The sequence below is a fragment of the Cuculus canorus genome, chromosome W (genome assembly GCF_017976375.1).
Source record: "Cuculus canorus isolate bCucCan1 chromosome W, bCucCan1.pri, whole genome shotgun sequence".
Taxonomy (NCBI): Eukaryota; Metazoa; Chordata; class Aves; order Cuculiformes; family Cuculidae; genus Cuculus; species Cuculus canorus.
In genome coordinates this window covers 2219638-2241977 of record NC_071440.1, presented here as the reverse complement: position 1 = coordinate 2241977, position 22340 = coordinate 2219638, and positions in this window count along the sequence as shown.

Genomic DNA, 22340 nt, shown 5'->3' with positions numbered 1-22340 from the left:
AGGCAAAGGCAGGAACTGGGAGAGCAAAGAACCACACACTGTAGAAGATCAGGCGTGAGACATTCTAAGGAACCTGAAGGTACACAAGTCCATGGGACCTGATGAGATGCATCTGTGGGTCCTGAGGGAACTGGCAGATTAAGTTGCTAAGGCCCTATCCATCTTATTTGAGAAGTTGTGGCAGTCTGGTTAAGTCTGGAAAAAGACTGGAAAAGGGGAAACATAACCCCCATTTTTAAAAAAGGAAATAAGGAAGACCCAAGGAACTCCAGGCTGGTCAGTCTCACCTCTGTGCCCAGAGACATCATGAAGCAGATCCTCCTGGAAACTCTGCTGAGGCACATGGAAAATAAGGAGGTCACGTGTGTCTCCCTGTGTGAGGGCATGTTTCTCCCTTTATATGTGCATGAGCGTTCTCCTCTCCTACTGCATGTGCATTTGCTCAGCTGATATGGGGAGAGCAGTGGATATCATCTACCTCAAATTTAGCAACGTGTTTGACATGATCTCGATGGCAAGTTGGTAAGATGTGAACTGGATAGATGGACCACAAGATGGGTAAAATACTAGCTAAACTGCTGAGCTGGAAATAGTCAAGACAGCTTGATGAGGTTGTAGGTAACGTAATCTAAGACCCTGCTTTAAACAGAAGGTTACACCAGATGATCTCCAGAAGTTCCTTCCAACCGAGACTTTTTTATGAGAGACACATTTGCTCATATGTGTGCAGAGAAACATTCATGCATACATACTTGCTTGCTACAAACATACCTATAGAAGCATTTCTTGTTATTCTTGACATCTCTTGCCAGTTTGAGCTCCAGCTGAGCTTTTGTCTTCTGAAGGAAGAGATTATTTGTTATAAGATGCTAAGCTATTATATGTTTGAATATTATGTATAGTTTTTGTGATTTTAGAACTAAAATATAGGATCAGCTTGAATAATATTTTTTAGCTAGCCTGTGCCTGGATACTTATGCTTACATAAGGAATTTTAACAAGGCTGCAGTTAGAAAGAATGGGAAAGAATGTGACTGTATCTAATTAAGCCAGGTAACAAGGACTAGTGCAATGACAAGAGAAAGAAGAACCAGCTAGGACCAGATGCAACCTTGAAGAGGTGCCCAAGGAATCTAAGAGCATGTGCAAGAAGGAGAGTTGAGAAGTTCATTGTGAAGAAGACTGCAAGCCTTCCTCTAAAAGCCCCCAGCCCAAGACCCCTAGAGGGCAGAGCGTGTGCGCCAAGGGGAGGAAACTTATGTAAATAAATTCGGGGAACTGATTATAATAGACACACCTGTTCCAGGAAAAGTGATGAATATGTATGCTTTGACTGTATATCACCTTTGTGAATTGTACTAGAAGTTGCACGCACATTAGGTGGAGCCATCCCCTGCATGCCGGATGTCGCATAAAAGGATACCTTACTTAATAATCAAATTGGCATTGATTATTGAGTCTGGCTTTACATGGCATCAATTTCTAACTGGATCTTTTCATGCCCAAGCAATATTTTTATATTCTTTGGGAATTTGTCACTTTTTCCATCTCTCATATGCTTCCTTTTTTGCATCTGAGCACTCTCAGTAGCTCAGTATTGGGGACAGTTCTGTTTAATATCTTTATCAATGATCTGGACAAGGGGATTGAGTGCACCCTTGGAAAGTTTGCAGATAACACCAAATTGGGTTGGAGTGTTGATCTGCTTGAGGGTAGGGAGGCTCTACAAAGGGATCTGGACAGGCTGGATCGGTGGGCAGAGGCCAGCTGTATGAGGTTCAACAAGGCCAAGTGCCGGGTTTTGCTCTTGGGACACAACAACCCCATGCAGCGCTACAGGCTTGGGAACAAATGGCTAGAAAGCTGCCCAGAGGAAAAGGACCTGGAGGTCCTTTTCATCCAGCTGAACATGAGCCAGTAGTGGCCCACGTGGCTAAGAAAGCCAACAGCATCCTAGCTTGTATCAGAAACAGCGTGGCCAACAGGACCAGGGAAGTGATTGTCCCTTTGTACTTGGCATTGGTGAGGCTGCACCTCAAATCCTGTGTTCAGTTTTGGGCCCCTCACTACAAGAAAGACATTGAGGTCCTGAAGCATGTACAGAGAAGGACAACAAAAGTAGTGAAGGGGCTGGAGAACAAGTCTTATGAAGAATGGCTGATGGAACTGGGGTTGTTTAGCCCAGAGAAGTGGAGGCTGAGGGGAGACCTTCTCACTGTCTACAACTGCCTGAAAGGAGTTTGTAGCGAGGTGGGTGTTAGTCTCTTCTCCCAAGTAGCAAGTGATGGGATGAGAGGAAATGGCCTCAAGTTGTGCCAGGGGAGGTTCAGATTGGATACTAGGAATTATTAGGAAATATTAGGAAAGCTGGGGAGGGGCTCTTTATCAGGGAGCATAGTGATAGTGTTATCCAAGGTGGGGCTAAAAGAATACTTTTGATCTTCTAGGCTGAAAGAATAACGAAAATATATTTTGTGCCTTGTTTATCTTCTAGGTTTCTATTACATCCTGACATCCGATCAGGGCACCCTGACATCTCTTGACACCTGTTAAGGGAGGTAGACACCTAGTTGTGAGAAAGTAATAAACTCAGTAGTTAATTAACTCAAGGCTGAGAACCTGTGTGTCCTCAAGGAAAGGAGCGTCAAATAGGATGAATTTGTGATGGTTTAGTGTTAATCTGAAGGACCTCCTTATCCTAACTAATGATGTGAAAAAGCAGATTAAGCAGTTTTTTAGAATTGTGTAACTTAATGAATATGTATTAGATAGGTGTAACAATTATATTAACTAGGCAGGATCTTAAGCGTTCGGTTTATATAAATAACCTTTTGCGGTTTTCGCTAGGTGTGCTAGTTCTGTGGAAAACCTTTCCACCTAGCACTGTGTTCACAATAAAAGCAATGTCTCCTCTCTAAACAAAATACTTTGTTTTAGGACTTACTTTATTGATTTCAGGTAACAATTGTACGAGGGGTAACAGTTTTAAGGTGAATGAGGGGAGAATGAGATTAGATATTAGGAAGAAATGTTTTCCTGTGAGGGTGGGGAGGCACCAGGACAGGTTGCCCAGAGAAGTTGTGACTGCCCCATCCCTGGAGGTGTTCAAGGCCAGGTTGGATGGGGCTTGGAGCAACCTGATCCAGTGGGAAGTGTCCCTGCCCATGGCAGGGGGGTTGGAACTGGATGGGCTTTAAGGTCCCTTCCAACACAAACCATTCTATGATTACTTCACTGAAAGGACTGTCAAGCACCGGAACAGGCTGCCCAGGGAAGTGATTGAGTCAACATCCCTGGATGTGATGCTTAGGGACGTGGTTTAGTAGTGTCTTGACAGTGCTAGATCAAGTGCTAATATCAACTCAATGATATTAAAGGTCTTTTCCAACCTAAATGATTCTATGATTCTAAAGATGGTTTCTTTTTATGTCTACTCCTGTTCCTGCTTAGGAGGATGGACTGCTCTTGTGCTTTGAGGAAGCTGTCTCTGAAAATCTCCCAGGACTCTCGAGTTCCTCTGACCTGCAAAGCAAACTACCATGGGATCCCTCATAACAGTTCCCTACACGAGTTGAAATCAGCTCTTCTCAAGTCCAAGGTCTTTATTCTGCTATTTGTCTTCCTCATGCCCTGTTGAACTATAACAGAAGATTGGCAAGGAGGAACTATAACAGCACTGGAACAGGCTGCCCAGGGAGGTGGTCAAGTCGCCTTCCCTGGAGGTGTTTAAGGAATGGGTGGATGAAGTGCTTAGGGACATGGTTTAAGGGAGTGTTAGGAATGGTTGGACTCGATGATCCAGTGGGTCCTTTCCAACCTGGTGATTCTATGATTCTATGGTTCTATAAAACATGCTCAAGTGACCTTGCAGCTGGGATGTAGAAAAACACATAAATCATGCTAATCATTGCCCAGTCTCATGTGCTTGACAGGTAGAACCTTTGTGTTTAGGTAACATAGGCCTATCATAAACTCCAGGCCATCCCAGAAAACACGCTTGAGAAAGATCAAAGCACAGTGGAAAACTACTATGCCTGTATTTTATCAGGGAAAGGCAAAGTGGCAGGTTTGACAAATGCTTTCTAGTAAGGACCGAGCTCCACAGTGCCTGCATTCCTGCTTGCATTCTGTCTGCCCGGGTGCTGTTTTGGAGTTGCCTCAGTTAACAAGGTAATGGAAATAAATTTATTCTTTGCATTGATAGGTAAACATAAAAAATATAGAGTTTAAAGAAACTTAGAAGCAGCTTAGTTTATTGTAAACCGCACCATATAGGGGAAAAGCCAGACTGAATTCAGGGCGAGTTCACTTGTGGAAGAGGATATACTTCAACCCTGAGACCCCAGCCCACGACCACCAGGAGGTGCTGCACAAGCGTGAGACTGAAGAGATCCTTCCAGAACAAATTATAATATGAAGATTATGAATATGTAGTAGGTGCTTATAAATATGCATTTCTTTACACTATAAGTAGCTGTTTGTTAAGCTATACATGTGCAAGTTGGGCAGAGCTTATCTCCCTCGCACCTGCCAGCAAATAAACACATACCTGCTTTATAACTCATATTGTATTGGGTTATAGTTTGATTCCACAAAACAGCATTTTATCCGTGGCTTTGTAGTTGTTCCTGCATCCTGCCTGTGTTCCGCTCACACACGCCCCTTAGGATCTCAAACTGTGATCACTGCAGCCAAGACTGCTCTTGACAGTCATATCTCCAAATTCCTTATTTGTAAGCAGTAGGTCCAGAAGAGCACCCAGCGATTCCATTAGGAAGCTGTCCTCAATGAATTCAAGAAATCTCTTAGAATGCTTGTTCACTGCTGTGTTGCTTTCCCCAACAAATATCAGGATAGTTGAAGTCCCCCATAATAACCAGGGCCTGCAGATCTGAGGCTTCTTTAAGTTGCTATAGTGTTTGCATGTACCTTCCTGCGTGCACTGTGTGCATGTGCAACTCTCCCTGTGAGCAGTGAGGATTTCTCTCCCTATGTACATGTTTAAGCGTCCTCTATGCGTGTGCATCTCCATCTGTCTGTGTCTGTAAACATCTCTGTAAAGATCAACTTCTTTATTTGTATTTTGTCTGTCTTAAACACCATCTGGGTGCGAGGCTGAGCGGTGCTTGGGGGCTTTGTGCAGCTTGGCAGCAGCAAAGGAGAGAGGGGGAGGTGCGTGAGCAGGCACTGCTCCCCCCCACCTGCAGTGTTGGCTCCTGGTGCTGAAGAGGCAGGAGCACCCCTGACTGCACATGGGTGCCCAAAGGGTTCATGTGGCGGTTATTCTGGCAAGGGTCCATTGAGCTGCCAGTGACCCCTGAAGCCCCCAGCCCCAATTCAAGAACTTTCCTGAAGGCACTGAATGTGAAGGCATTATAATGTGTTTAGCTATGCTTTGTTTGTTTAAGTTTAAAGTAACTATTTCCCTTATAAAATGTTTTAGCTATGCTTTGCTAGTTTAAGTTTTAAAGTAGCTATTTCACTTACAGAAGCATATTTTGTTCTTGATAATGAACATCTGTTGCCTGTGCCTGGCCAATTAAGCCAGATAATAAAGACTAGTGCAATGATAAGAGAAAGAACTCGTTAAGACCAGGATAAGAGGAAGAAGAAACAGCTAGGACCAGACGCAACCTTGAAGGGATGCCCAAGCTGTCTAAGAGCATGCGCAAGGAGGAGAGTTGAGAAGGTCACCCTGAAGAAGACTGCGAGCCTTCCTCCAGAAGCCCCCTGCCCAAGACTACCAGAGGGCAGAGCGTGTGCGCGCCAGAGGGAGGGAATTTACGTAAATAAAATCCGGGAAATGATTATAATAGACACACCTGTTCCAGGAAATTTAATGAATATGCATGCATTAGTGTAATAAATAGGTGACCATTTTGTTTCTCAGTGTGCAAGCTAGGTGGAGCTATCCCCCTTGCATCTGATGCATCATACACCAGATGTGTAAACATACCTGCTTTATAACTCTTCCTGAGTTCTTCCCGCACATCAGTGCTTCTAGGCCTCTAGGCCAATTCGAGAACTTTCCGCACAGAGAAGCGGTGCAGGCTCAGCAAGACCACTCCTCACATGCTAACAGGGGACACAGCTCCTCCATGAATAATCACTACCAAGAAGCACGTGTGCGTGCCCTCTGCCCCATGGACCATGGTTCCTGAAGAAACCTCCATTGGAGTGGTGATTGTTTTTCCTCTTTTCCCTGCTACTTCTCTCTCCCCTTATTCTACCAGATCTATTTTTTTTTTTTTTCCTCTTGGCACTTTCCAGTGGATTTGATCATATCTGAGTTCTTGTTGTGGACTGTGCATGACTTTGACCATGTTCAAAGTGAAGATTGAGATGTGTTTGTTACTTTGGCTATGTTCAAAGTAAATATTGGATTAAAGCATACCCTGGGAGTGATTTGTCTGTGCACATTAGTGTGTTTCTATGTCTATCTCTGTGGACACTGCTTGTAAAATATATTTAGCTGTTACTGTTTAGTTACTCCCAAAATTTGAAGAGGGTTTAATAATATAGTCTTGAACTTGATTTTTTTATTACCTTTTGGCAAAAATGGAAAACTTGTTTTCAAGAATATGAATAGCAGGATTTTCAACAACATCAAAAAAAAATCAACTTCCTGATTCCACAAATAGGTGCACAACTCATTCTCTGGTATAACATTTAAATGCACTAAATAGATTTTCACAAATCCAAAGTGATTTTTCCCAGGGTAAGGGGTAGGACAGGAATAATTTCTTCTCCCCCATCTACACATGACCCGATTTGATCTGTAAAATATCCACATTTTCTTAACGCTAGATTAATTGCAGATCATAATACACATTAACTTTATAAGTTTGAAATTATAACTAACAATGAACATTCATCTGCTATGAGGATCCAAACAAATTGTAAAATGTAATCATTTGATTTTGGTACCCAAAGGAGCTAAACTCTTTGAACAAACTGGCCCCAACTGTTCCAAGTGCCATAGTTGCAAAGAAGCTTTTCTGACTGCAACATCATCTTTAACAGAGATTGCTAAAAACCTGAATGTTTAGCACAGGATCTGTGTTAATGAAGACCAAAACTTTTGAACAACCCTCCATTCCTCTTCAGACAAAAGACAAGAAAGTAAATGAACTCCCCCTAATCCAGTGGCAAGATCTTGGTACACAGTTACCAGGACTATGATGAACTGAACAAGCAATAAAGGTTCTGTTTCTTTACTGTATCTAAGAGTTTCAAAGTCACAGACAACGTAAAATCTTTTCTTTCACAGTACTACACTAAGTTGATTTTATCATGAGATTATCAGAAATGTGTGAGAGCTAGGAGAGGATTTGTGATCAGACTTTGACCTGAACTGTTCAACTATACCAAGAATGTCCAATTTCTATACAAAAGTTCATTTCAGTTCTGCTGTTAAGTAAAACTTCCCTTCCTGAGATCACTTATCTTGAGAAGATTTTTTTTTTCTGTTAAATATAATCTTTTGTGAAAGGCACACATAACTAGGGAGGAGATAGCTACATAAGAAGCAATATTCAATACACATACACAGATATTTCTGCAATATATAAACCAATTCAAATGTAAAAATTAAAATTCTTTCTAAAATTTTAACATGGCATTCCTTTAAAGCATTTCCAGCCACAAATTCCAAGGGAAAGTGGTAAACCCTGTTGTGTATAAAATATATCTAATTTTAAAGTAAGATTTCTAACATTGCAAACATCCATGCTACAGATTTCCATAAGTCATCTAAGTAACTCCCCAAGACATAAGCACAGTTACAAATATATTCTAGGAAAGGACTAATTAGTATATTTATCCACGCTCTAATCCCAAAGAACGATTTCTCATTGTTTGCTGTGCTCCCTGTACCAATGCATAGTTATTGACTTCACATATATAAAACCTATGTTATAGATATGGTTATGTAGTTATAAGATTTCAATATATTATATAATAGTTCTTATTGCTATATGCAAACAACGGTGAAAAAACATCTAGGATCCAGAACAGATCCCAATGCTGAAAGCACAGTTGTGTTCAAAATTTAATCATGTGGGAAATCCCAATGCAGTCTAGAAGAAAACTTCCACGTTTAAAAATAAACACATAAACCTAAGTGTTAGGGCCTCAGTCTTGAAAACATCATAGCTCCAAAATAAAAGTGAGTTCAGTGCTCCAAAGCTGTTCCTCAGAGGGATATCTTCATGTAACAATTTTTAACAGGAAATGGACTTGACACTTAAAAAGTCAGGTGTCAAATGGCCAATATACAGAAATTATTAGGAAGAAAGATAAGGTTTCCGTAAGATGATATTTTCACAGCATTTTGGAGTTACCAACACATACAAGAATTTAAGAAGCTATATCAGTCTTAATAATAGTTTCAAAATACACTGACGGTAAAGTCGTCAACCAGCTAGGGGCTGCTTTGGATTTATATACGCATGCGATTTTGGAACTGAATGCTACTCCTGAAGGTCTTCAAGTTTCCCAACAAAATAAATATTCTAAAAAACAAACACTTGATGCTTACAAAAGTGTCAGTTCACTTTCCAGTACCAATATAGCCAAAGGACAGTAAGAAAGCAAGCAGCCAGCTACTCATTAAGGAAATTAAGTAAGAGTACATCACCCATACACTTATGCAATCTACTACATTTAATAACAGATTAGCTGTATTAGGAGGGCGTTTCTTTACCAAATAGATTAAAGCTAACCATATACAATCACTGAATCTCACATAATATTTTGGAGGATAAGCTAAACAGAGTTACTACAAAGTTACACAGCTTTGGTATTCAGAATACCACAAAAGTTAATGATAGTACAGACATATTTCAAGGCACAGTAAAAAAACAGTAATCTCAAATTAGAAAAAAAAAACATTATACCAACAGGCCAGGAAATACAAAGACAGCACAGATATTATACTAAGAACAAACGTGCCTACTCAAATATTTACAGCATTTATTCTCCAACAGCATAATTTATAATGCCACATCTGATTCTAAGAAAAACAATATATATATCTGAAAGGTCTCAAAGAATGGAATAACTTTAAATGCTTCTATCCTAACACCCAACTCGGGCTCTGTGGCAAGACCCATGCACCCCTTTAAGCCACACAGAGCAAGAGTTCAGAAACTTTTTCAGAACCCTAACAATTCTTTTTTTTTTTTTTTTTTTTTTTTTAGTAACCCTATGTTGTGGTTTAACCTCAACCAGCAACTAGGATCATACAGCCACTCTCTAACACTTTCTTCCAACAGCTTTTATTGCTGATGTCATATGGTATGGAACATCCCTTTAGTCGGTTGGGGTCAGCTCTCCCAGCTGTGTCCCCTCCCAACTTCTTGTGCACCCCCAGCCTGCTCGCTGGTGGGGTGGGCTGAGAAGCAGAGAAGGCCTTGACTCTGAGCAAGCACTGCTCAGCAGTAACTAAAACATCCCTGTATTATCAGCACTGTTTTCAGCACAAATCCAAAACACAGCCCCATACCAGCTACTGTGAAGAAAATTAACTCTATCCCAGCCTAAACCAACACACCCTAGCAGAGTTTTTGCTCGGTCGCTTTTCTGAGACCCCGACGTCTCTCATGTGTGTGCTGCTGTTCTCTTGTCACCCCCGGGAACTGAGCACCCTCCACGCCGTGAGGCGACCACTCAAGAAGGTCACAAACTCTGAGGGCAGAGACACCTCAAAGAAGATGGAGGGCGATACCACGACTCTGGTCTCTTCCCCCATCCCCGCGCGTTTTACCGCCTGGCGTCCAGACACCCGTCGTGTCTCCCGTGGGGACACATACCCAGCAGGGCGGGCATAACTCCACTGAAGTGTTGCGGAGGGTGGTCAACTTCTGGGACCTTTGAGGGAGAAGATGAACATAGGGGTAGTCCGGGGGGAGGGGGGGAGAATAGCCTTCCCCGCCCCAAAATACTTCCCCGCCTCACACGCACCGCTTACCTGACACAGGGGCTCTGGTGCCCGAGGCGACGACGTGTCTGCCCCTGCCCTGGCTCCGAGTTCCTTGCTCCGGGAGGCTCGGCCTGTGTAGGGGTAGCGGCGGCTGCTGGCAGAGGGTGGGGGGAGGCGGCTGCTGGAAATGAGCGGCGGCCCCATTCATGGCGAAGCTGAGGAAGCTGGAGTGGATTCAGGGGAGTTCCGGGGGGGGCGGTGACGGCTGCAGCAGCGATGGGGGAGGGGGAGAAGAAGGCGGGGAAAGACAGCGCAGGAGGAAGAGGGAGGGAGCCGGTGGAAGGAGCCACCAGTCTGCTGGTTAGCCCAACTTCCCTACCCGCTTCTCCCACCTGGCGAAGGGGATCCGATCGATCTTTAACGCCGTCCTCCCCGGACTTTGCGGATTCTCGGTCGTAGTTCCGCAGGCAGGCGGAAGGAAAGAGGCGGGAGTTGGGCTGCACGGCGTAAGGTTGCGAGTTGGCGGCGATCGGCATCACTTCCCCCCGCCCGCCTCCAAGCAGTTGGCAGCAGACAGGATCCCAGCTGCTCAGACAGCGTACGAGGGGTAGTGGGCACGGTAGCAAACTTCCTTTCGGTCTCCCCTCCCCTGCGAAGTAGCAGCGGTGGGGCAAGGGGTCTGACACCGCTGGTTGTCCCCGATACGGGCTATGGGACGCTGGGCGGGGGCTAAGCCTGCTAGCTCGGCAGGAGAGGCGATTAGCTGTGCCTCACGACTCAGAGGACTAGGGCTCAGTGTAAGAGAAAACAAAGGCGGCATAGAAGGCTATTATACCTCTCCCTCCCTCACCTCTGCCCTGAAAACAATAACAGCGCTACGCCAGGGGAGCGAAAGAAAAGGGTATCTGAATCAGTGAAGTCAGTCGTCTCCCCTCGCTCTTCCGTCTCGGGGACTTCCTCTGCTGTCTTGGCCCCCCCCTCCTACAAGACAGCAAGGTCTTCTTCTCAATCCCGTCCCTGACCGGAAGAGGGGGGTGATTCCCCGCGGGTGCTTGTTCAGGTATTAGATCCGCCTTTGCGTGTTTGCGCGCTTTCCTCTCTCCCTATGTAAGGAAAGGGCAATTCCTCTATCCCCTAACGCTGATCTGGCTGCTCTCAGGGAAAAAGTTGTGTCGTTCATCCTCTGCCATCGGCCTAAATTATACACTTTTAGAAAGAAGAGTGCTCAGCTTGCAGCCAGCCCTGCGTGTTCCTGTTTCTATACCAACTCTGTCCACTCAGATCCCAAGGCAATAGAGGGGAACAGTGCCTTTCTGGAACACCAGACCTCGAACAGGACAGAAAGTGACAACCAAGGGAGGGCCTCATCCCCACCAGACACATAAACTTTTCTCCCCTTGTTTTGTTCTCCCTTCTACTTCCTTTCTCCACTTCTTTTCCTTCCATTCCACTCCCATTGCCAGCATTCAGCTGCACCAGCAGATCTCAGCCCAACCACCTTGGGTACCCCTTGGCCATGCTGGAAGGGGAAAGCTATCCTGCATCACACAGCACTTGAGATGCTAGGGCATATCCCTCTCCCAGGCCTTGCTCCCTTCTTTCCACAGATTCTACTTGCCCCCACTCCCAGCGGTGGCAGTGACAGATGTCTCAGCAGTCAAGAGCCTGGCACTAAGCTCAGGCAGAGCTCCACTCATCTTTATCTTTTTTTCCCTTCTCTTTTCAAAATCTTATGACCAAAGCATGCAAGCAATGGAGGGAGGGCAGCCTCACATGGATTGCTGTATGCGCACAGAAAATAGAAAGCCACTGGCTAGTAGTACTGCCTGTATTGCTTGGCATATACTGCTGCATCTCAGTATGAGGAAAGGCTGAGAGAGCTGGGGCTGTTCAGCCAAAAGAGAAAGCTTGGAGGGGTCTCATCAACTGATATAAATACCTGAAGGGAGGGTGCAAAGAAGACAGAGACAGGGTCTTTCCAGTGGTGCTCAGTGACAGGACAAGAGGCAATGGGCACAAAGGTAAACACAGGAAGTTCTGCCTGAACATCAGGAAACACTTCTTTACTGTGAGGGTGACCGAGCACTGGGACAGGTTGACAGAGAGCTTGTGGAATCTCTGACCTTGGAGATGATGTAAAAGCCATCTGGATATCATCCTGGGCAACTGGCTCTTGGTGACCGTGCTTGAGGCAGGGGGGTTGGACAAGATGAGCTCCTGAGGTCCCTTTCAATCTCAACCATTCTGTGATTCTGTGTATGTGTGTGTACGCACAAAGCTATAAGCTCAACAGGGAAGGCTTGAAAGGGTTTGGTAGACTTTTCCAGGCCTGGCTCCTTGCCATCCATGCATTTTCAATTAAATGAGCCTTTGTCTTACCAGGGTGGCCCTGGTTCCTGGGAGAGCTGCAAAAAGCCAGGAAATCTCTGCCTGAAATAAATATTCAGCAATCAATTGTGTTGAAAAAGCCCTGAGCAGATCAGACACACCAAACCTGCAACTGTCATTGTCCACTTTGTGCTACTTCATTGATCAAGACTCAAGCATGTCCTTTATGCTCCAGCTACCCCTAGCTTCTCCCATTGCTCCAATTCAGAAGCACCTACAAGTGTCTCCCTACAGCTTCCTCCCCAACCTCTCACATGCAGTGAGTTTGCAGGGAATGTCTGTAATTGCAAAGGAGTCTCCAGCAACAGGGCTGCCTTTGCAGTGATGCATTTCTCTCCCTTTCAGCTAAGTGCTTTGCGGGCGGGGGGAAGAGCAGAGTGGAGGTGGGAGAAGAGAGAACTGCTGCCATCATTCGATTGGGCAGTCAGGCTATTTATTGCATGGGGCTGTGTGCTGTTTGCAGGGTTGGCTCTTCATTCATTACATGCAAACCCTTGCTGCTGTTTGGGGAGAAGAGTTGAGCTGTCAGAAAGAGCAGCGCACAGTGGCGGGGACTGGAATCAATTATTTACAAAAACCTAAACGTATCTTGGGCTTGTGGTAAGGTTCCGGTGGGGGGGGGGGGGGGGGGGGGGGCACTGCAGAGGTGGCTCCTGTGAGGGAACACCAAAAGCTGCCCCCATGTCAGATAGAGCCAGTTCCAGACGGCTCCAAGATGGACCCACCGCTGGCCAAAGCTGAGCCAGACAGCGATGTTGGGAGTGCCTCTCTGATAACATATTTAAGAAGGGGAAAAAATGCTGCACAACAGCAGCCAAGAGGAGTGAGAATATGTGAGAGAAACAACCCCGTGATGAGCAAAAGCAGACATGGAGGGTTGGGACTGTTTGTTAGAGCTTGGCGTTGTTCGCCTTGAAGACCTTGGAAGTTGATAACGAAGGAGCCAGCTAGCAGAAGTTTACCGATAAGTGGGCATTGGAATGCACAAAACTGGCTGCATTTGGTTCAGGAGTTTGAAAACAGCCAGAGGAGACCGCATCTGTGCAAAGTTCAAGAATAAAAATATTCATCCCGAGGAAGACTTCCTACTTCATCCCTAAGACCCTGGCCCACGACCACCAGGAGGCACTACACAGGTGCAGGACTGGGGAGAACTTTCCAGAACTAATTATAATATGAAGAAGGGAAAGGTTATGAATATGTAGTAGGCACTTATACCTATGCATGTCTTTACACTATAAGTAGCTGCTTCTTAAGTTATACAGTGTGCAAGCTAGGAGGAGAACCCCCTTGCACCCCAGCACTGGAAATAAACATACCTGCTTTATAACTCTTTTTGGGTTATAGGGTTTGATTCCACAAAACAATTTGGCACCCTAGATGCGACACCCTCTCTGCCCAGCTGCAGGATTGGTGGGGAGTGGGACATTCTAAGGCACATCCCAGTAAGCTATTTCTCCGGAGAATCTCCCATCTCTATCCGATTGCTGCGGGGGGGAGAGACGGCCCATCAGCGGGTGGACCAGGTATGTGATTTATGTATTATATGGTATGATAAATTGGATTTACCTGCAGGGTAGTAGGGGACGAGTCTGTAAATTGTGGATGGGATGGAGCACGTGATGACAAAGGCTTAGGGTCACTTTGCCGAGACCCTATAAGGCCATGAGGGGGGACATGAATCCCCTACTTGTGCAGGGTGAGGAGGTGGCACTGCCCGCCTCTGGGTAAAATAGTGAATTCGCTGCTATGGTATGGTATGGGTGCTCCCTGCTGTGATAGCAGAGCGCCAGGTAAAATATAATTCCAAGATTCTCACGACACGGAGACACGGAGTGAGGGATTATGGTATAATCCCGAGATTCTCGTAAGGCGGTGAACGCAGGGTGAGGGATTATGGTATTATATATGGTATTATAGATAAAATGATATTATTGTATATAGTATTATTATTAATTGAGTACTCCTTGCTGAGGAAGCAGGAGTGCTGCATATGAGATAGCTATCAGCTACACTTGTTACAAATCTTCAGTATCAGTACTGTGTATATTTTAACATTGTTAAGAGCTCATTTTAAATTTCTCATATGTTATGGAGTGTTTGTATGTGAGTGTGTGGTAGCATGAGATGCGCAATTGAGCACGAAGCGAGTGTGGAGTTCCAATCCGCGGTTCTGCTCTCCTGTGAAGGAAGCAGCCGGAGACCAACGAAGCAAGTGATCACTGCTATACGTTGTGTGTTTTATGTCATAAGTATACTCTGTGAATTGTTTGACGTATAACAGAGTACCAGCGGAATTGAGAGGGATAGCTTACCTGGGGACGTTGTTCCTCCATAGACAGGAGCCAGAGGTGGACTGAGCTCTAAATGTTGAAAGACTTGCAAATTGTTTAGAAGCCCTGTTTGTCTTGATCCTAAGAATGCACCTAGGAAGACTTTTAATTCCAAATATCCATTGAGCCAGCAAATGGGTATATTTACCTTGGACCTTTGGAATGGAAGGATGCAAAGGATGAAATTTTAAAATACCTAGCATAGAAGATGAAAATAAAAAAATTAAAAAAAAAGTTGGAGAAAGGTAGAGTCAGAAGGTAGTATAATGGGGGCAAAACCGAGCAAGAATTTCCTCGGGCAAGCCCATTAGGATGTATATTACAGCACTGGAAGGAATTGGTGGGGGGGAGCTGGAGGCTCAATGAGTAAGAAGAGGACTACAGTACTGTTTTGCCACTAATGTTGTTTTTAAAGAGAGAGAAAGTGGAATGAAGTGTTTTTTCACCCTCTGAAACCATCCAGAGTGGCAAAGGGACAGTGGGATTTTGCCACCACAGGACTCTATGGTACTCGCCCTTGAGCAGGAAAATAACAATTTAAAGGTAAACTGAGGCGGTGTTCCGTGATGTGCAGTATTGAGCAAGGGTGCACTAGAATAAATAAAATTCACCAGACACCAGAAGAGAACAAGATTTATCTGAATCGCTTAAGCCTCCCCCTCGCTCACAGGAATGGGACACGGGCTCTGACGGGTCTCCCCCTGAACAGCCCGGTATCTTCCTGCGTCAGGGAAATGTCTGCTTTGACAGTTTTACAGGCACCTCTCTGTGAAGAACAAGACCAAAAAGAAAAAAAAAAAAAAAAGAAAAGAAAAAAAACCAAAAAAACAAAACCAAAAACATGAGATTTGGAAAGAGCATTTCCTATCCAAGACCCGATGTGGGATCCAGACAGATCTAAACATGTAGAAAAATTACAGGTATATCAGGAGTGATTCTCGAAGGGAATGAAAAGGGCCATTCCCAAACAAGTAAACAAGGTCCCTCTAAATCACCGTCCGAATTTCTAAATTGACTGAGGGATATAATATACAACAACTAGGTTTTTGGGTTTGGGCCAGTCTAAAAGAGGAATAGTGGCTCATGTGAAGGAAGACTGACGGGGACCTGGAGAATCCACCCTAGTGGATCCACTGGTTATAATGAAGCCAGGGAAAGAGGAGAAGAAAGTAGAATTTTAGTTGACACAGAGGCAACGTATTCAGTTCCGAACTAAGCTTTGATGTCCCTAGGAAATAACTGCATCGTGGTAAAAGGGGCAACTGGCCAAAGGGAAAAGGCATATTTTTGTGAACTCCTAAGATATAAACTGGGAATACAATGGGGCATCCACAGATTCTTGTATATGCCCAACTCCCTGAAGGCACTTTTGGGGAGAGATTTATTAGAACAATTGGGTGCAATAATCAAATTTGAAAAGGGAGAGATTACTCTGGAGGTAAATGACCAGCAGTATATGCATAGAATGGGTTTATCCTTAGTCAGTGTTCCCAAAGAAGGAAAAATCAGTGAAGAAATCGCAAGCGAGGTATACCCCGAGGTATGGGCCATCGATGTGCCCAGGACCGTAAATAAAATAACCAAAACCTTTACCCGGTGGTGGCAACTCCATATACCCTGTTAACTGTATTAATACCTGAACTAAACGGGCTTCCAGTTTTAGACCTGAAGGATGCCTACTTTTGCCTCCCTCTCCATGAAGCCAGACAGAAAATATTTGCATTTGAATGGAAAACCCTGAAAGCAGGTACAGAACTCAACTCACCTGGATATTTGGTAATCAACTTGCAAAGGATCTTGAGGCCTGGAAGCCCCACCTGCGGAAGGGAGACTGTTGCAGTATGTAGATGATACCCTGATTGCCACCAAGACAACGCTTGCATGACCTGGATGGTGAGTCTGTTAAACTTTTTGGGGCTCCAGGGTTACTGGGTATCTAAAAGAAGGCCCAAATAATGCAATCTACTTGGGCTATGAAATCAGTGCTGGACAAAGAACTTTGGGACAGACCTGAAAAGAGGCAATATACCAAACCCTGAGACTGTAAACAGTGAAAGAGTTACGAACTTTCTTGGGGATGACTGGGTGGTGTCAGCTATGGATCTATAACTATGGACTGCTTGTTAAACCCCTGTATACACTAACCACGGCGGAACAGAAATACCTCCAATGGAGCAAAGAGGCTGTGCAAGCCTTTGAACAGCTGAAGAAAGCCCCGATGTCGGCCCCGGCCTTAGGACTTCAAGATGTGAGTAAGCCATTTTTCCTCTTCTCTCATGAGAAGCAAGGGATTGCCCTAGGGCCTGGCTGTTTATGAGCAGTTGCAGCCGTTGTGTCAAACATCCAGGAGGCATGAAGATTTACCCTGGGGCCAGAAAATGACTGTGTTAGTGTCTGGAAGTGAAAGGTGGGCACTGGCTTTCTCCACAAAGATTCCTAAAATACCAAGCTATAACGGTGGAACATGATGATATGGGAATTGTGGTTACTAACATCATCAACCCAGCTTCTTTTCTCAGTGGAAATACAGGAGAACCAGTGCACCAGGACTGCTTAGAGACCATCGAGGTCACATACTTGGCCGTTTGGACCTGAAAGACAGTCCCATGGAAGACGCTGAGGGCTGGTTCACGGATGGAAAAAGCTATGTCCTAAGCAATAAAAGACATGCCAGGGCAAAAACACCAAGTATGCAGAGGGATCCTGACACTGCTGGAAGCAGTCCAGCTGCCTGAGAAAGCGACAATCATGCACATCAAGGTGCACCAGAAAGTGAATTTGAAATTGGGGAGAGGAAATGAGCTGGCGGACAGAGAGGCACAACTGGCAGCCAAAGGTGAGGCAAAACCAAAAGGGGCTTTGATCCCTGACAGGCGAATCTCCGTAGAAGGTAAGCCAGAATATACCAAGGAAGATCAGATAATCATAAATTTATAATAGACCTGGAAGGGTCATATAGTAAAGAGGGGTGGGTCCTCACTCCTCAAGGGAAACTAAACATTCTCCCTTATTTAAAATGGCTTTTGATGAAGGAAGAACACAGGAAGAGACATGAGGGGAGCAGAAGCTTTATATAAACACCTAATTAAAGGGATTGTAGCTAGAAATTTATACAGCATTGTGAGACAAGTGGCTCAGCAGTGTGACCTTTGCCTCCAGACTAATCCCAAAATTACCCCAAACCAGAAATGGGCCAAATTGGAAGAGCCAACGGGCCTGAACAACACTGGCAGATTGAATTTTCGGAACTCCCAAGACAGGGGGATGTCGATACTTATTGGTATTAACTGGTACCTTTTCACGTTGGCCGGAGGCATTCCCTACTTGAACAAGGAGATAACCAGGACATTTATACAGGAGATAATACCACGCTTTTGGGTTCCAGCAACAATGTCTCCTGATAGGGGACCACATTTTATCTCAGAAGTAGTACAACAGGTCAGTCACTATTTGCGTATAAAATCATGACCTCCTATATGGTGGCATTGGACAAACAGCTCCAAAAGATTGAAAAACATGAGGCTGAGACGTGAAGTAGGGGGTTGGATGAACCTGTGCATAACATATGACCTGGAGATTATGTATATGTAAAGCCTCTTGTAGAGAGGACTCTGGAACCGCAGTGAGAAGGACCGTTCCAGATGTTCCTTGCCTCCTTCGCAGCAATCAAAATCAAGGAGCAGAGTGCATGGATCCATTGCACCCAAGTGAAAAAGCCACATAAATCTCCATGGAGGGTCACGCAAATCCAACCAGGAAAATTATTTTTCTCATGATTATAATTATAATCCAGGGAGGGAAAGGCACCACCAGCAAAAAAAATACTGAGTGGCCTTGATCTCAAGCTTTTATTTGGTATACTGGAGCCCTGGGAAATATTCTGATTGAAAGGGTTTAAATCTATCAACTGTGGTTATGCATGAAAATCAAGTATATGTGAGGCAAGAATGGAATGTGGATAGAGAACAGGGGATTCAGCAACTTCAGGGGACTGTAGGAAAAGAAATTAAAGTAGGATGCTGAATGGTTTATAGGACTATCCATAAAAAGGCATCCCAAATTACTATCTCAACTACACCTACAGCTAAGAATACAAAGACCTGTATTTCCAATGAATTAGACTCTTGGCATAATTTTACATTAGTACAGACCATTAAGGTGGTTTGTCTTTGGGCCTATGATACCATTGGGCTCTCATTCAAATTTAAAATAAATATTACAGCTAAGCCTATTACAACCCATAATTTATGAGATTGATCCGTATATAATCAGGAATACAGGCCAACAGCAAATGCTGTTCAATCCATAGTGTTCTCTTAAATGTGTTGAACTGCTAATGCAAACTGATATTTCTGAAATTCAACCAGCATGCTCTCATTTCCTGAAAACATCCTTTGAGGGCTGGACAACCTGGCTGTGAAAGCAAGTGCCCTTCAGGGGCAGAACACAAAGGGGCCTAACGGGAGTGTTACAGTCAGGATTGGAGGTCCTAAATGGAATTGACTATCAGAAATGTTACCAAAGTGGAAAATGTGGAGAAACAAGACCATGAATTAATAGGAAATGCACTCGGTGTGATCCAAGATAAGGTTTCTTTGGCCCTCAGTTGTATACAGGCACAATTATGGATGCAATGAGTGGCTGCCTTAATTATAAGAGAAGGTGGTGAGGGTACTTTCCCACTGAAATCCGGAAAGTGGTTTGGGACAGTGCCACTGGCTTAAAGAGGAAGCTTCAGTCCTGGTAGACTCTGGTAAATTTCACCTATGACCCCATCACTAATACAGCCACAGCCTTTGTGTTTACCATATGTAACTCGGCAATATATGTAATCCACTCCATCATTGCATTAGGATTAAGCCATGATAAAACTGTGCTCTATCCTTCTGAACATAGACCATGGGCACAAATAGTGAATGGGAAATGGCAAACTGTAAATTTAGAATCTTGCATTACACGAGAACAACAAGGATTCATTTGCTAAATAATGCAATCCATGCTTGAGATATCTGCCTCGACACTGAGCAAAGCATCTGTCACTTTGAGATCCATCTAGACGCTAATCAGAAGACTGCACTTGTATATATGGGCCAGGGTTGTGTGTATTCGAGAACTACTTGTACCTCTGTAGTAATAGATGAGATAATTATGGATAGTAAGAATCACTCTAATTTCTAATTTCTATATTTGTTAGCTTGTTAAGATTGTTGGGTGTGACTTTTCTTACTTAGCACCAGTCGTATCCCATCAGCTGATAAAATCCACCTATACAATATTTCACAAATTATCACCTGTACCTATTGGAATGAATCTTACTTTGGTAAAATGATTAACGAAACAGTTAATGAAACATCAGGACTTGATTATAATTCTGGACAAGGTCCAGGAAAGTGGGAAAAGACCCTGATAACAGTCCATCATGACACAGAGGAAAGAAAGGGCGTCCTATAAAGGCTAAAAAAAAATGTGAACCATCATTGGAGGGTCGTGTTTTTTGGATGGTCCCCTACTGCCACTGGCATTCTAAATATTTTGTGTCACCCCATTATTGCCCTTCTGATGCTAGTTTTAGTTAGCTTTGTTTCCTCTGCTATGTTATTTATTTGGAATTAGAGAATGCTACAACAACTAACAATTTTGACTTCTATGTAACTAAAAATTTTGACTTCTATGTCTAGTGCCTATGAGAATGTGTTAAAAGGGTAATTTTTCAACAAATCTCATCCAATTCCCCTTTGAGAGATAAATTACACAGTTGGCAAATGAATTTGCCCATGTTAAAAACACAGGGGGTAATTGATGAGCAAAAGCAGACAAGGGGGGTTGGGACTGTTTGTTAGAGCTTGCCGTTGTTTGCCTTAAAGACCTTGGAAGTTGATAATGAAGGAGCCAGCTAGCAGAAGTTTACTGATAAGTGGGCATTGGAATGCAGAAAGCTGACTGCATTTGGTTCAGGAGTTTGAAAACAGCGAGAGGAGGCTGAGTCTGCACGAAGTTCAAAAAGAAAAATATTCATCCAGAGGAAAACTTCCTACTTCATCCCTAAGACCCTGGCCCACGACCACCAGGAGTCACTACACAGGCACAAGGCTGGAGCAAACTTTCCAGAGCTAATTATAATAAGAAGCAGGGAAAGGTTATGAATATGTAGTAGGCGCTTATACCTATGCATGTCTTTACACTATAAGTAGCTGCTTCTTAAGTTATACAGTGTGCAAGCTAGGAGGAGAACCCCCTTGCACCTCAGCACTGGAAATAAACATACCTGCTTTATAACTCATTTTGGGTTATAGGGTTTATAACTAATTTATTTTATAGGGTTTATAACTCATTTTGTGTTATTGGGTTATAGGGTCTTACGAGGAGCGGCTGAGAGAGCTGGGGTTGTTTAGCCTGGAGAAGAGGAGGCTGAGGGGTGACCTTATTACTCTCTATAACTACCTGAAAGGAGGTTGTGGAGAGAAGGGAGCTGGCCTCTTCTCCCAAGTGACTGAGGACAGGACAATGGGGAATGGCCTGAAGCTCCACCAGGGGAGGTTCAGGCTGGATATCAGAAAAAAATTCTTCACAGAAAGAGTCATCGGGCACTGGAACAGGCTGCCCAGTGAGGTGGTCGAGTCACCTTCCCTGGAGGTGTTCAAGGAACGGGTGGATGAAGCGCTTAGGGACATGGTTTAAGGGAGTGTTAGGAACAGTTGGACTCGATGATCCAGTGGGTCCTTTCCAACCTGGTGATTCTATGATTCTATGATTCCGCAAAACACCTTCAGACACCAAGGTCAGAGAACAAGGAGGGGGAGGAGGTGCTCCAGGTACTGGAGCAGAGATTCCCCTGCAGCCCTGGTGAAGACCATGTTAGTGACAAAGGCTGTCAACCTGCAGCCCATGGAGGACCACGGTGGAGCAGATATTTACTCTGCAGCCCATGGAGGACTCCACACTGGAGAAGGTGGATATACCCTGAAGGAATCTGCAGTCTGTGGAGAGAAGCCCATGCTGGAGCAAGTTTTCTGGCAGGGCCTGTGGCACTGGGGGACCCACACTGGAGCAGTCCATTCCTGATGGACTGCACCCCATGGAAAAGACCTATGCTGGAGCAGTTTTAATTGGCAAATTAAATTCATTTCCCCCAGTCAAGTCTGGTTTGCCCATGACAGTAAATGGTAAGTATTCTCTGTCTTTATCTCGACCCACAAGCTTTTCATTACATTTTCTCTCTCTTTTCTGTTGATAGAGGAGGAGTGATAGAGTGGCTTGGAGGGCAGCTGGTGGCAAGCCAAGGTCAACCCACCACATCACCTTTTGTCAAGCATGTGCTTTTGCAGCTCCGCCAGCTTTGCTCTCATACACCCCTCATGTACACACCTTTCTTTCTCCAGTGTTCAATCCCACCTTCACTTTCCTTCCACTCCTTTTCTCCAGTTCTCCATGTATTTCATAGGCCTGTCACAGAGAGCAAACACTGAAGTCTGTATCTTCAGCATCCCCATCGCGTGGTACATGCAGAAAAGTCACTGTCATATTGATGGCATGGGATTGGGAAGTAGGCATTACAGTGACCATGGTGAAAGGCACATGTGCGCATTCCTCAGTCTGACATTCTTAGAATGGTTTTTTTTCTGGGCTTTATTTTCCCTCCTGAGACTGTGAAGCAGGGATGCTATGGGCATAAGTTTTAGTAATTTGTTACCATATTA